Source organism: Periplaneta americana, chromosome 15 (assembly GCF_040183065.1).
Source record: "Periplaneta americana isolate PAMFEO1 chromosome 15, P.americana_PAMFEO1_priV1, whole genome shotgun sequence".
Taxonomy (NCBI): Eukaryota; Metazoa; Arthropoda; class Insecta; order Blattodea; family Blattidae; genus Periplaneta; species Periplaneta americana.
Window position 1 is genome coordinate 179,910,376 of NC_091131.1, and position 14,357 is coordinate 179,924,732.

Here is a 14,357-nt window from a genome sequence, read left to right on the forward strand (position 1 = left end):
GCATTCTTTCTCTGGCCTCCCAGTACCTTCCACAAAGCTGACAGATGAAAGTGCTGGACAAGTCATAATGTGGTTTGAGTCCATGTTGTCGGAACATCCACAGAGCATGCAGTGGGGGCTGGATAATACACCCAGGTGGTGGAGGTGATTAGCCAGACAGTCATGACCTACTGCGGTGCGGAATGTCGCAACAGCTTCTCTTCTGGGTCATTCGGGGAGAGTGGAGTTTAGTGCGTCCTTCCAGTGTTTATCTTTAATTTGGTCCTCCAAACTCTTATGGAAACATTGTCTCACTCGACTGCTTATATTTGTAGATGCTCTATGGAATGGCAGCATGTTAGAATATGAAAGGGGGATAGTTGTTCCTTTCTTTGCCAGAAAGTCTGCTGCTTCATTCCCGGCAGTACCACAGTGAGAAGGTATCCATTGCAGATGTACAATTTTATTTAGTTTCTTGATGTCTTCTCTGCATTGTTGAATGTCATCATTAGCTGGTTGTAGTAAGTAGTTTCCAATTGCAGATATTGCTGCTTTTGAGTCACTGAGGACAATGTTTGGAAATGGGAAGGACCTGCACAACAGTTGTTTCACAGCATTACATATGGCTCTTACTTCTCCATCTAAAGGTGTATGGTTGTTGCCTAGAGTGAGATAGGTAGAGAACAGTTGGCAATGAATTCCGGCTCCAGTGGACCCATGAGGAGAATCTTATGTCCTGTGTTTATTCTCATAATTCAGTAGGTCCATTTTTGGAGGCTCTGCCTCTATGAAGGACGTTCAGTTGGCCTTACGTATCTCCGAACACTCTTTGTTGAACCAATGTTCGAATTTTATCTTGCAGTTGACTGTGGAGATACTCTGAATGTCTGTTGTCATCTGGGTTTACATGTATGACAGCTTGCAGGATCGTTGCTATAGCATCACAGTAGATATTGGGCTGATGTAGATTCTGACAATTTGATATACGGTTCGTTTTAATTACGACGACGTTTTCTTCTGTATGGATTTTTATTGGTTTCCCAATCCTCTCGTAAAAGCAAGAAACTTCACTGTTGGGTTCTGTCGGTGACACAGATCATCTGCCCTGAACCTTGGAGAAGTTAGGGGTGATTGTTTTGAGGGGTGTGAGGCTAACCTTGGAGCAAGCGGCTGGCCAACAGTACTTTTCAGGCGAATACACTGTGCTTAATGAGTCATTCCATGAAAATGCGACATTTTTACGAAAAAGAAAAATCTCACGAATCTCTGCTTGTTATATGTCATTTTTTTCGTTACGATCCGAATTTTTTGAATATGACAACAATGATTGTGTAACAACACGTAAGTGTGAGAAAAAGCACAAAGAAGTCTGTGGTTTAAGAGCGCGAAATTATCTTTTAGAAATCACATATTTGAATGCAAATAAATCATTACTTCTGTATGTTAAATTCAATTAATAATGAAGTGCTGGCCTTTGTTAATAATTATAATGCATACTTACTTACTTACTTACAAATGGCTTTTAAGGAACCCGGAGATTCATTGCCGCCATCACATAAGCCCGCCATCGGTCCCTATCCTGAGCAAGATTAATCCAGTCTCTATCATCATATCCCACCTCCCTCAAATACACTCTAATATTATCCTCCGATCTACGTCTCGGCCTCCCCAAAGGTCTTTTTCTCTCCGGTCTCCCAACTAACACTCTATATGCATTTCTGGATTCGCCCATATGTGCTACATCCCCTACCCATCTCAAATGTCTGGATTTAATGTTCCTAATTATGTCAGGTGAAGAATACAGTGCGATTATAATGCATAGAAACCTTAATATGATGATTATTTCGTGCTTGATTACAATTATTACAAAGAAAGGTTGAGAGTTCGTGTGTCACGCTCAAATTTACATTTGCTTATATTTCTTCAAAACCATTTCATTTTTTAATGTTTCATAAATATGTAAAAGTGAGACACATCACACAACAATCAACTTCTTATATGGACAACATTTTGATTTATGTACAAACGAACAAAAACGTTATGTTCATGTGTCACTAAAGTTTATCCTAAAATCCAGTTGCAATTTTTATTCTTATTGGAAGTCTTTACGCCTAAACATAATTAGTAATGAAATTTCAAATACTTACTGTTTTTTTTTTTTTTTGAATGTACATATACTATAGGTTAAACACTCTTGAAAATAAGTGTTCCATAACTGTTGTAAGGGGGAAAGGAACTGGTCACGCTACCCCATTATCTCCTGGCCTAGCTTCCTCATAAGTGGTGCCTTCTTGGTATCACTTGTGAGGTTCACACCTTTCTTTGGACAGTTAACTAAGCAATAACAATTGTTGTAAAAATATAGTGTGTAGGCCTAAAATTAGCATAAAACATTTAATTTATGCCTAGAGTTCGTATAAAATATTTATTATTTTTTAATTCCTTGAATTAAAAACTTACAAAAATTGGTTTATATTAATTTATTTCATATAAAAAAAAGAAGCTTAAGCAGTACATTTTTATGGTAAGTAGATAGCCACCATACTAGGCCTATGTATAAATAAATAAACGTGATTATTTGCACATTAGATAAATGGTACTAAATTTCTGATATTCATTTGAAATCGTTTTATTTAATAACATCAATTAACTTACCCTAGGTATCATTTAGCAATTCTAAAAGATAGGCCTTTTAAAATCTATATTAGTTGTTCTATTGATATAAATGTTTATACATTTTGAACATTTTTTGATAATATTTTCAAGAATTAAGTTGGGCTGATTACTCGATTGGGTTTTTTCCCCGAGGTTTTCTCCAACCGTAAGGCGAATGTCAGGCAATCTATGGCGAATCCTCGGTCGTATCTCGCCAAGTACCATTTCGCTATCACCAATCCCATTGTGACACTAAAAACCTAGTCGTTGATATAATGTCGTTAAATAACCAAGTAAAAAAATAAGACATCAAATATTCAGTAGGTGAAGTTACCACCAATGTAGAGAGGGTATTATAAAATTGAATAGGTTTTATGACCAAAGAGAGATGTATTCATAGGCGGAGTTATGATGAAGGGGCATGGGGGGGACACTGCCCCCCAAACTTGTCTAAACTCTTTCTTTTATTAACGTTACAAAATATTGAATTTGTTTTTGTTTATGATTAAGTTTTTGTTGCTTAAATTGACGAATTAATGTCTTCAGATCATTGTCTGACCGCCACTTGGAGAAATATGAGTAACATACTACACAAAAATGCAGAAAAAAGAAAAGTGATCCGGGTATAATGTGTAAACTTAAAGACGAGATTAAATAAAATAATTCTGTGGTGTTCAGGTAAGTCATTTTTTTGTGCAGATGAAATTTTTTTCCCAGATGAACACTCAGTTAAATTATACAAGTGAGTGTGCAAAAATCAAAAGAATACTAGCAGTTGATGTGTTTTATTTGTGTAGAAAGTTGTTTGCAATAAGGGCTCCAAGTTTAATTTTAATTTGTCTCAAAACTCATTTTTATGACTTGTCTCCCTTTACCCAAACAACACAAAATTAGATATCTTCAGGAAAGCTTAAGATAAAAATATTTCTTTTAGCAGTGATACGTAGTTTTATTCATGTATATGTGTTTCTGTACGAGAGAGAAAAAGAGGGAGATTGTTTTAAATTATGCCCTATTATAATTTATAGCAGATCTACAGTTCAAGCCCTATACTAATAAATGGTCATATTCTGATACACTGTACTGTACCACGGTCAAGCTACAATGAGGGGAGGACGTAATTTTTTTTTAGTAGGTTATGTTACGAAGCTTTATTTAGCATCTGAATGAGGTGAAGGTGATCAATCAATCTTCTTAATGTATCCAGCTGTTTGCTGACAACATAAAGTCCACTATAGTCCACTGTAGTCTATTCAGTTGTTGTTTTTCACGAGAAATGAGGGGTATTTTGATCGGTGTTCATTATAGATGCCTGTTGCTAGTAGCCAGAGGTGGGGTGTGGTCAATATATACTGCAGGGCTGTGTCTTCTGCAACTGGTACTGATAATTTTAATTTACTTCTTTTGTGATTTATGGATGGACAGTATAGAAGAATGTGTTCCAGATCTTCATCATGATTATTACACCACAGACAAGTAGGATTATCAGAACTGTGAAATCTGTGTAGGTACAATTGAGTGACAAAAGAGGTGAAGGTGATAATTCCAGTGAAATGAGTCTGGGGTCCAGCACCAGTAGTTACCCAGCATTTGCTCATATTGTGGGTTGAGGGAAAACTCCGGAAAAAACCTCAACCAGGTAACTTGCCCCGACCAGGAATCGAACCCGAGCCACCTGGTTTTGCAGCCAGATGCGCTAACCATTACTCCACAAGTGTGGATTAGGTCATAAAGTGCCACACCACCTCAAAAGCCACTTTGTATCCCTAACTTTTAAGTTTTACGATTGTGTAATGGCCCTATTAATGAATTATCTATGCATTGCACATTGTCTGTCGTAAATCAAAATGTTTCTTCAGTTTCTGTTTTCAATTTGATAAGTTAAAATGCCTCTTATTTGAGACGACATTGCGAGAGCTGTCACTTTGGTTGAAGATGGATGAATCATTCTTTTTGCGGTGGTAGATCTACATCAACCAAGGAGGACAGGTTTCTGATTCTCTGTATCTTGCGATATCTCCACACGACTGCGGTCCAGGCCAGAAAGCATCCCGAAACAGTGAGGAACATCACTGTGAGTGAGAGAAATGTTAGACGAAGACTCCAGGAAGCCAATTTGTCCTCAAAAAGACCTGTAATTTCACCATCACTCACCTCCAGCATAGGGCAGCGTGATTACAGTTCATGCGTCAACACCAGAATTGGACTGTGGACTAGTGGTCAATGGTGCCGTTCACGGGTGAATCGCGATTTTGGTTTCGGTTATCTGATGTTAGAGAAAGAGAGTATTGGGAGAGAGTTGGGAGCAATATTCGCCTTGAAACTTTCCCAAAAGATTGCTGGAGTGGTTCTGTCATGGTTTGAGCGATATCAGTTTTTGAACTCCAACAAAACTTCTTTTCGTCGATGGAGGCACCTGAATGCGCACAAATATATAGTGGAGGTGTTAGCAGACCATGTAATTCCCTTCATTCCCTTTGCATAACCATCCCCCTCCATGCTGCTCGCTGCATGATGGACTGCCTTCATGACATCGGGATGCAGCCGGACTTAAATCCTATGGCATATGTAGGAGAAGTGGAATCTCAGAATCTGGTGGTTAGCATGGAGGACATCATCTCCACTAGGAGTGATAACACAATATTAGGGCAAATATGCGCACAGTAACAGTTACAGTGGCATAATCATTTGTTAATGTAAGCCACAAAATGGATTACTTGAAATTTTGTGTAAATTACAACACTTTAGAACTTAATAGTAATATGTGTTACAAGAGTGGTATGTTGAAGTTTTCATGTTTGAGGAAAAGTTTTAAAAAGCTCAACTACGTTTCGCTTTTTCAATTTCCGAGAATTGAAAGAAAACATACTGCTCGTGTATCGTACATTATTTTGTGCGAAGATCGTTTATTACATACCTGAAAGAGGAATTTCTAATTAGTTGCAATGAAATCTCCATCTTGGTTTCTGTTCAATGACGGCAAATTTGCAAAACAAAAATATCTATCTTCAACATTGTTGCTTTAAAATGTTTTCTGTGTTTACTATACTCCAGCAGGCCATGATATACGTCTGTCTTTTTTTTTCCCCCAGTCTATAAATGCGAACTTAAAACAAACAGTAAGGTTATGTAATGATTTATTTTTCATTTTAATATTTTAACAATATTATTTATATAACATATTGCAGTAATAACATCGGCAAGTTTGTTGATTTTTTTCACGGCTTTCTTAATGTTACTTGCATCACGAATGCAGTAACTTTAGTGGAGTTGTAGAGTTTACTTAATTTTTGCAAATATTTAAAAACAATAATTAACAGTGCAATTTAGGTGAAATTGCAGTGGTAAGTTTTCAATTTGTAATTATTACTATATTGAATGTCTCTAAAAATAATATGTTAAAAGCCTAAAGCAGTAAAATCAATATGTCACTTAAGCGGTAAGAAGAGGAAAATTGTTGTGTGTGTTAGGTTGGGAATACTGAATGTGAAATTTTTTACTTTCCACGGATTGGTTTTGTGCGGAAACCAAGCAAATATGCACGATCTCACACAAAATAAACTGCAAACAAAAAGCATTTTGATGACGGGATGAAGTGCACAGGTTACATGTTTTTTTTTTTTTTTTTTTTTTTTCGTTTTACAGTATGCCTTAGTCAGAATGTAGAAAAAATAACCTAAAGCATAAGCTATAAAATGATTATAGTTCTTTAAAATCTTAAGTGATCCACTTTTTTGCTGGTCAGTGTAACTAAAAATTGGAAAGAACTGATCAGTGTAGGTAACTTAAAAGTGACTGTTTAACATGTAAAATAAAGAGGCAGAACGCTTAAAAATGAACTCAAAACGTACATTTCACTTCACTTAGTATATGCAAGGCATACCAAAAGCCTAAACTAACCTGTCACAGATTTCCACACTACAGAACTTTAGAAAAATGGAAGTTGGAAATTTCAGTGTCACGTGCTATAGAAAAGCCCTCGTGTCTATGCAGACTAATCTAATCTAATGCTTTTTTTTTTTTTCAGGAACAGATTGTGCTTGATAAACCTTGGAAGGAAAGATTTAATGAATAAGAGTGTTGACTATTTATATAACATAAAACTGTGCTCTAATCATTTCGAAGATGGGCAGTTTACGTACACTAATAGGAACAAGTTAGTGTGGAATGCTGTTCGAACACTATTTGATATTCCTAATCTCCCTTCTCCAGTAAAAAGAAAATTGAGACCCAGAAAGTATGAAGTATTGCGGAAAAAGTTACTTCAATCCTTTAATGGTGACTCTATACTGCAAGATTGTGCATCAACTGAACTTGATGACTTTACCAGTGATCTCTCAAATAAAATGTGTGATGCTTCCACACAAACAGAGCTTTCTTTGAATGAAAATGACATGCTAGGTATGTTACGAGAAAAGTATGAATATAAATCATTAGAAGTTGTTTGCCTCCGGAAAAAATACAAGGACATCAAAAGAAATCGGTGTGTGCGTGCAGTTTCAAGAAAAAGTATAGAAAAATAGACAAAAATGCAGTGCTAGTGGATAGTTAATATTAGATGTAAATGTATTACATTTCATTTATTGATCAGCATTATAGCTTTGTGATACAGAATAAGTCAAAAGATATAAAAAATTATATGTAGGCCTACATAGCAGCCTGTGTAGGTTAATACAGTTTATAAGAATAAACAAGTCATGAGCTGGAGGGGTGTACAAAATCTATTCTGCGCTTCTAGGGTTGGATTAAATAGATATTTGGACATTATAAACATAGTTAGAAGAACGAAAAGAACACAGTTATTATCAGTGTCTACATTTGACAATTGTAATACAAGAAACTTTAGGCTTACTCAGTTATACTTCACAAAGTAGTGGTTTGTAAAGCATAATTTGAAGAAAAAAAATTGCAGTAATTTCGAAACAACAAGAAACGAACAAGTATTTCATTTTACGTAGTAGATACTAATTAATTTAAAGTAATAGACCCTACTCTATCATTGTTCGTCAAGCATTATTATTTACTGTGACCATTGGTGCACAAATGTTGAAGAAAATATTATACTCCCAATTAATTACATGCAGTAGGACATTGTGAAGTTTTTTTATATTGAACTCATTTCTTTGCTGTATGTCAGTATAAATTAATATTAAATATTAATAAATATAAATTAAGCTTAGAATTTAAATTTAGAAAATTTGAAAACGTTGAAAGCAAGTATTGAAAGGTTGGAAGCGTTACTCAAAGAAATTAAAAGTGTAGTTCACAAGCTGTGAAGCGACGATATTCTCTTTATGTCAGATTTAAAGATTTATTAATATAAGTATATTGAATTAATATTGTGACGTGAGATGGAAAATGTGCCATTATATATTTTTCCAGAAAATTTTTCCGCCTTGCAAATAGTTGTTTTTTTTTCTCTTCTTACAACCTCAAGAGCCTCACATGTATTCCTCACTATTTTCTCATCACTTACCAGTTTATGAAATGAAAGTCGTAAGTCGTCTAACCTTTGATGGCTGTGTTAGTACAGACTCCAAAACAACACCATTGTCAAGTACGTTTTGCTATGAGAGTACTGATTAAGAAATAAGCGCTGGCAATATCATATTTTGGGAACTTTACTAATCTGATCTAAATTGTCATCTCACAACACTATTACCTCGACATAGGCTGATGAAAGCCTTTCATTTTAAAATAATTATTATTGTTGGCTGAGGAAAATATTATAACAATTATGTTATATGATTCGTAATTTCTCTTCTTCGTTATCTGTGAACTCCTCACTATTTATCATAACTCATTCACAGAACAGCCAAATCGGCACTCATACTGAAGCTGTATTACTGAAACAAAAGCTGCTGCAGGTATTGTATAGCCCTGTCGTGTTCCCCTCCAAGGCGATTCACTCCCTCCAGGTAGAGGAATAGAGAGTGCACATCGCACAGAGACAGTTGCACAATGTGCGCGACTGCACAATGTGCAGGGTTTTGACATGCCTGTAATAGATTCTTTTTTTATGCTTTTCTTTTTATTATTTAATGAAACTGTGAAATTGTGTATTTTAACTTGTATTTTTAATTTTGTGTTTTTTTATTTATTATGTAATTGACATGTACATCCATGTATAGAATAAACAATCAATCAATCAATCAATCAGTCTGTTCTGTAATCAATTCTATTCAAAAATGTTTCAAAAGACTGTTTTTTTTGCATACATTACTTCCTTCCTAAGAGATGCTGCTGCTTTCCTCCAATTTTTTTACTCTTCTCAGCTTTTTCCTTGCGTTTTCCCGAAGTATTTTGTATTCTGAGAGTTTTCTGTTCCAGAAGGGTTTATATTTAAAAACCTTTCCTCATGGGATATTATGACTTGCTGCTGATAACAGCCTACTATATTACAAAATTTCCTATTTTATCTGGAGGTTCTGTATCCTTAATTTGAAATCGTAAAATATTTGAGTCAATGAATACTAATACTGGGCAATTCTGCAAACCATTGCCTATGGTAAGTGTTGTCTGAGCAGTAGTTTTGTGTTGTGCTGACCATCATGGAGACGTGCAATGTGTAGGCCTACCTGTCTTTAGTTTGAAGGTAAGATGGTAGGCCAAAATTTGGGAGGGGGGGGAAATATCAATTTTTTTTTTTTTTTTTCATATTTAAATTGTCTGTTCTTTTCTGAGCATTTCTGTGTATGATTTATTACTGAATTCCAATTATAAGTGCGTTATTTATTTTTTTTTAAATTTTGACAGCTGTCAGTTTTTAATAAAATTATACACCCTTCCACATAATGTCCCATATCTTTGGTTCTATTTCAGTTAGAAAGCTGGTTTTTTTTTGTCTTGTAGTGGAGTTTCTATACCACTTATTGATAGTGCTGTCATCGCGTATTTCGATAATCGAATGTCTCGATATTCGCTTCTGATTGGCTTGTGTTGGTAACAATTTGCTCTTTCGTGTGAAAGCATGGCTGGTTGTACTTCAAAGCGTGTGTCTTGTAATTTTTGGCGTGTTACAAAGTTTATTATTTATAAACTGTGTTATTTTTGTTTCCTGTAATGACGAAACCAAAAAGAGTCTTCAAACAACAGAACTTCAATGGCAATCAACATATTAGAACAGGTCATTAGCTGTTCAAAATCAAAACAATAACAGTAGACCTCATGTTAGTGAAACTCCTAGTGCCTCTAAAAGGAAGATAACAGGCAATGTAAACACATTAGATAATGTTTCTGATGTGAATACTAATGTTATAATAGATATAGGCATACTAAAAACAATTCTGTGTGACATGGTATCCTGTAATTTATGTGGAGGTCAGGTTACTTTGAAGTTGCAAGTGCTTGAGTACGTTTAGTTTGTAAATTGAAAATTATGTGTAATAATTGCAACAGTGAGAAATCATTTTATACCTCACACAAGTGTAATAATAGTGCCTATGTGAGACAAATGTGAGGTTAGTGTATGGCCTTCGATGCATGGAGAAGGGGCTTGCAAGTGGTAAAGTACTGTGTGGTATGATGAATTTACCAAATCCTCCTACAAAGTGTTATAGGTATACCAATGGGAACCTTTCGCTTGTAGTAGCAGAATTCACCACCAGAGCGCACCAGGGGCTAACCCGGTCCCACATGGCGCGCTAATGTGCTTCTGCTTCGTTGTTACATGACGATGACATTGCTGGAAGTTTATTTCCGAACATAACTTTACGCTCTCTACTCATTTATGCAAAAGTGTGAATAATGGAGAATTACGATGAATGGAGTTTAAGTCAATTGAAAAATGAATTACGCCGAAGGAAAGCGAGAATTCATGGCAAGAAAGCAGATCTTGTACAGAGGTGTGTTCCTAGACCTAAAGTTTTATATTATTACATTTACGTCATTACTAAATTGAGGATTGGATTGAATTTAAATTCAGTGAAAATATTTCTTATTTAAAGTCTGATATGTAGGGCCTAACATTTGGTAAAAAAAATTCTTGTTTCAGGCTGAAAGATTACGATGTAACCTTCAACCAACGTGACATCATTCCTAGTGAAGATGGTAGGCCTACGTTCGAAATGGATTTGCCACATCCTTCTTTGTATCGGGATATTAATAGCGATACTGTACTTCCTGCCATATCAGACGACTGCATTAAGGTTTATTTGCAGCTGTGTGAAAAACGAGACTGTGATATGGGGATGAAAATGTATAACGAAAAATATTTATTGTGTGTTCGTATGGCATCAGTTAATACGTTTTCTTTTGTAAAAAGCAGAGTTGCATCTTCATATAAAAGTAATATAATTTATAATGTTGATGTGAAAGTGAAAGACTCTTTAATTGACGAATGTGAATGTGAATGTGCAGCAGGAATGGGACCAAGTGCGCATTGCAAGCATGTATGCACAGTATTATGTGCTTTAATGGACTTCACAAAAACAAAAACAATGAAAACACAAGAAACATTCAGGCATTTCACAAAGTGAAAAAGTTCAAGGATTCACCAATGAAAGCGTCATGTTTGAATATAAGTAAGACAAGCACTTCAAAATCATTTTCTCAGTTTGACCCCAGACCACATAACCTACGTTCCTCTGAGTCCTATCCCAGTTACTTTAGAAACTTATCCATTAACTTTTCTGCTAATTTTCCAACTACATTTCCTCCTCCTATATTGCAACTTTATTCCCCAGCAAATCTAAGAGCATGTTATAACGACCATGACTACTGTCAGTCACCTGAAAAATTATTTTTCCTTTCACATAAACTGATCGACCTGAGTGCAGATGAAGCAAGGAAAATAGAAGAGGCAACAAGAGGTCAGATATCTAATCATCTGTGGATTGAACATCGATCAGTGAGAATACCTAGTACAACATTTAAGAGAATTTGTCATTTAACTGAGAAAACAAACTTGTCGAATCTTTTGCAAACCATGACAAATTGGTCAGAAATGTTTTCAAAGCCCACAGACCACGGAAAAAAATATGAATCTGTGGCTGTCAGAGAATTTGAAGACAGATTTGGAATTGTAACATCTCCCTGTGGGTTGTTCATCAGCAGTTCACATCCATTCATTTGTGCTTCACCTGACCGAGTGATAAGTGAAGAAGAAATACTAGAAATTAAATGTCCATATTCCGCCAAGGACAGTGTGATATCCCCAGAAACAGTGGACTTTTTATATCTTTGCGATGTGAGTGGACAGTATGTGGTGAAAAGAACTCATCAGTATTTTTATCAGATACAGGGACAGTTATTTTGCAGTGGCAGAAAAGTATGCAGATTATTTGTGTATACATTCAAAGATTTTAAAGTAATTCATGTATATAGAGATGATGCTTTTATTCATGATATGGTTAAGAAACTGTGCAATTTTTATGAAATGCATTTCAAAGAATTTTTGCTCACAAAATTCTTATATAAGGAATGAATCATTTCCTCACTGTACAATATTTGTTGACTTACTGCCATTTTTATTTTATTCCATTCAGTAATACTCTCACTTTTAAAAACATTTGCATTCATCATATAATTGAATATAGTATTAAACATGGAATATAAAATACTCAAATATAAAACAATATCATTTCCAAGCCTATATATCATGTATGTGTAATTATTGCAAATAGTGAAAATACTGCTAGGCCTATAGTTAAAATTAGCATTAGTATTGCTACTAGTATTAGTATTCAAGTCACATGTTAAAATAATTATAATTCAGAAACTTTACTCAGTCAATAGGCTTCACAGCAATATAATTATTGTAAATAGTGAAAATACTACTATAGTTAAAATTAGTACTAGTGTTACTACTGGTATTAGTATTCAAGTCAGATGTGTTTAAATAATTATAAATAATTCATAAACTCTATTCAGTCAGCTAACTTTACATCCTCGTAAATATTGTAAATAGTCAAAGCACTACTATTGTTACAAATAGTTTAATATTACTTTTAAAGTTCAGACAGAAAGTAAAAGTAGTGTAGCAACAAATCTGTGTAGTATTGCATTACTGCAATGGAGCATACTGAATAAAAAGAAAAAATAAATCATGCATGTTTACCAACAATTCCCTTCTTAAAATTGCATAACATAAAGCAAACAAATATTATTTCACTAGACAATAAAGTATGAGCTTGTATCATAGGAGAGCTTAGAATTTTGTATGTCTTTGCTAAACCAATGATTCGTTCAATGTGAACTCTCTTACTAGCAACTCTACGGTCTCGCTTTACAGTTTCACACAATAGTTTGTTAGTCTTCTTGAAGAAGGATGGGATATTCAGCATTACATTATGAGGTACTAGTAAATCTTGTAAGTCAAATCCCTTGTCTGCCATGATACTGTCCCCAAGATTACATTTTCTTCCAACATTGTTTCTTTCAAATATTTGTCTGTCACTTGTAGCACCACCATAACTTGGACTCACAAATGAAACCAGTCCACCAGGTGTACATCCTACCACAACCTTAACTGTGTTCCTGTTTTTATAAACAGAAAAACTTGCCTGTTGAGCTTTTGGAAGGGAGGGTTTCTTAATGGGGCATTCTGTGCCATCAATAATTATATGAGTACTTGGAAATTTTGTGTAAAAATCCCTTGGAGAGAAAAAATGGGTGTTCATTGTTGGGCCAAATATCTATCTCTTGCCACTGAAGATACATGAATCTAATCCATGTGATGAAAATATTGGAAACTTGTCCTTCTGTTGTTGAAAACGAGAATGCTACCTCCTGATATGTTTTATTCTGTCTTAGAATTATTAATGTCATGAAAAACATATTTTTAGGATCTAAATGTGCTGGAGGAGGGTATTTGAAATAACTCAGAGTGTAAACTGCAGGTCCTAAAGAAAAAAAAAAACATACAAGAATTTTTTAAACGTTTCTAAGCCTGTGTAGAAATGTATCATTTCATCATTATTCATCAAATGCACGATGTCTAAGGGAATGTGTCTGGTTGTTTGACATTTGCTGTCAACTAAATTTAGTTGACAGTTAGTGGTCTGAGTTTCTCTGTCATGTTTTTCATTTTCTATATTGTCATCAGTGGGCACTTCACTTTCCACCACAATTTCACAACAGTTCAATGTTTCAGGAAATTGTTCGCAGTTTTCCTCATCTTGTTGATCTTCTGCTATAGTCTGGCTTTCTAACAGAAGTTGGCGTCTGTGTATGCGATTCTCTCTCTCCTTGTCCGCATCTGTTGATCTTTTGTTCCATGGGAAAACAGACGGGACAGCATCTCTCTTCAGTTTTCTTTGCAGTGGTTTGTTACCCCCTATGAAAGAATAAAAGTGAGGCAGTATTATCAATTTTCGCTCTAAAATGGTTACCCAAATGAAAATTATATACGATATGTGTGTTAATATATTGCACAGTTCACCTAAAATGTGCTTACCTCTTAACGTAGATGAAATGTAGTCGTCGGGAGTGAAATGATTCGAACAAACAACACTAGTTTTACTTAACGTCCATTTCTCTCTCTTTATATTCAACAACCACTTTTTTCGTACAGCAGTGTCTTTAGGAAACACGTGTCCACCTCTGTTTGCGCACAGGGGAACGCAACAACATGTTTTCGGCATTGCAATTGAATTACTTTTCAGTGCAAGCAGACAGCCTTGGATACAATATAAACAAAGCTGGCGCCATGCTGTTGGACCTGGACCGGGTTAGCCCCTGCTGCCATCTGTCGGGACACCATGACAAAAAGGTTCCCATTGTAT

At 35.2% G+C, this 14,357-nt stretch overlaps 1 protein-coding gene across 1 annotated transcript in view; it reads left to right on the top strand.

The window, feature by feature from the left end:
- Window positions 1-12,733, top strand: part of LOC138715560 (uncharacterized) — a 135,002-nt gene extending 122,269 nt beyond the window's left edge. Inside the window, exon 9 of the mRNA XM_069848631.1 lies at window positions 6,662-12,733. The gene's annotated coding sequence lies outside the window, so the exon portion shown is untranslated. The remainder of the gene's footprint in view (window positions 1-6,661) is intronic.
- The last annotated feature ends 1,624 nt before the right edge of the window (window positions 12,734-14,357 follow it).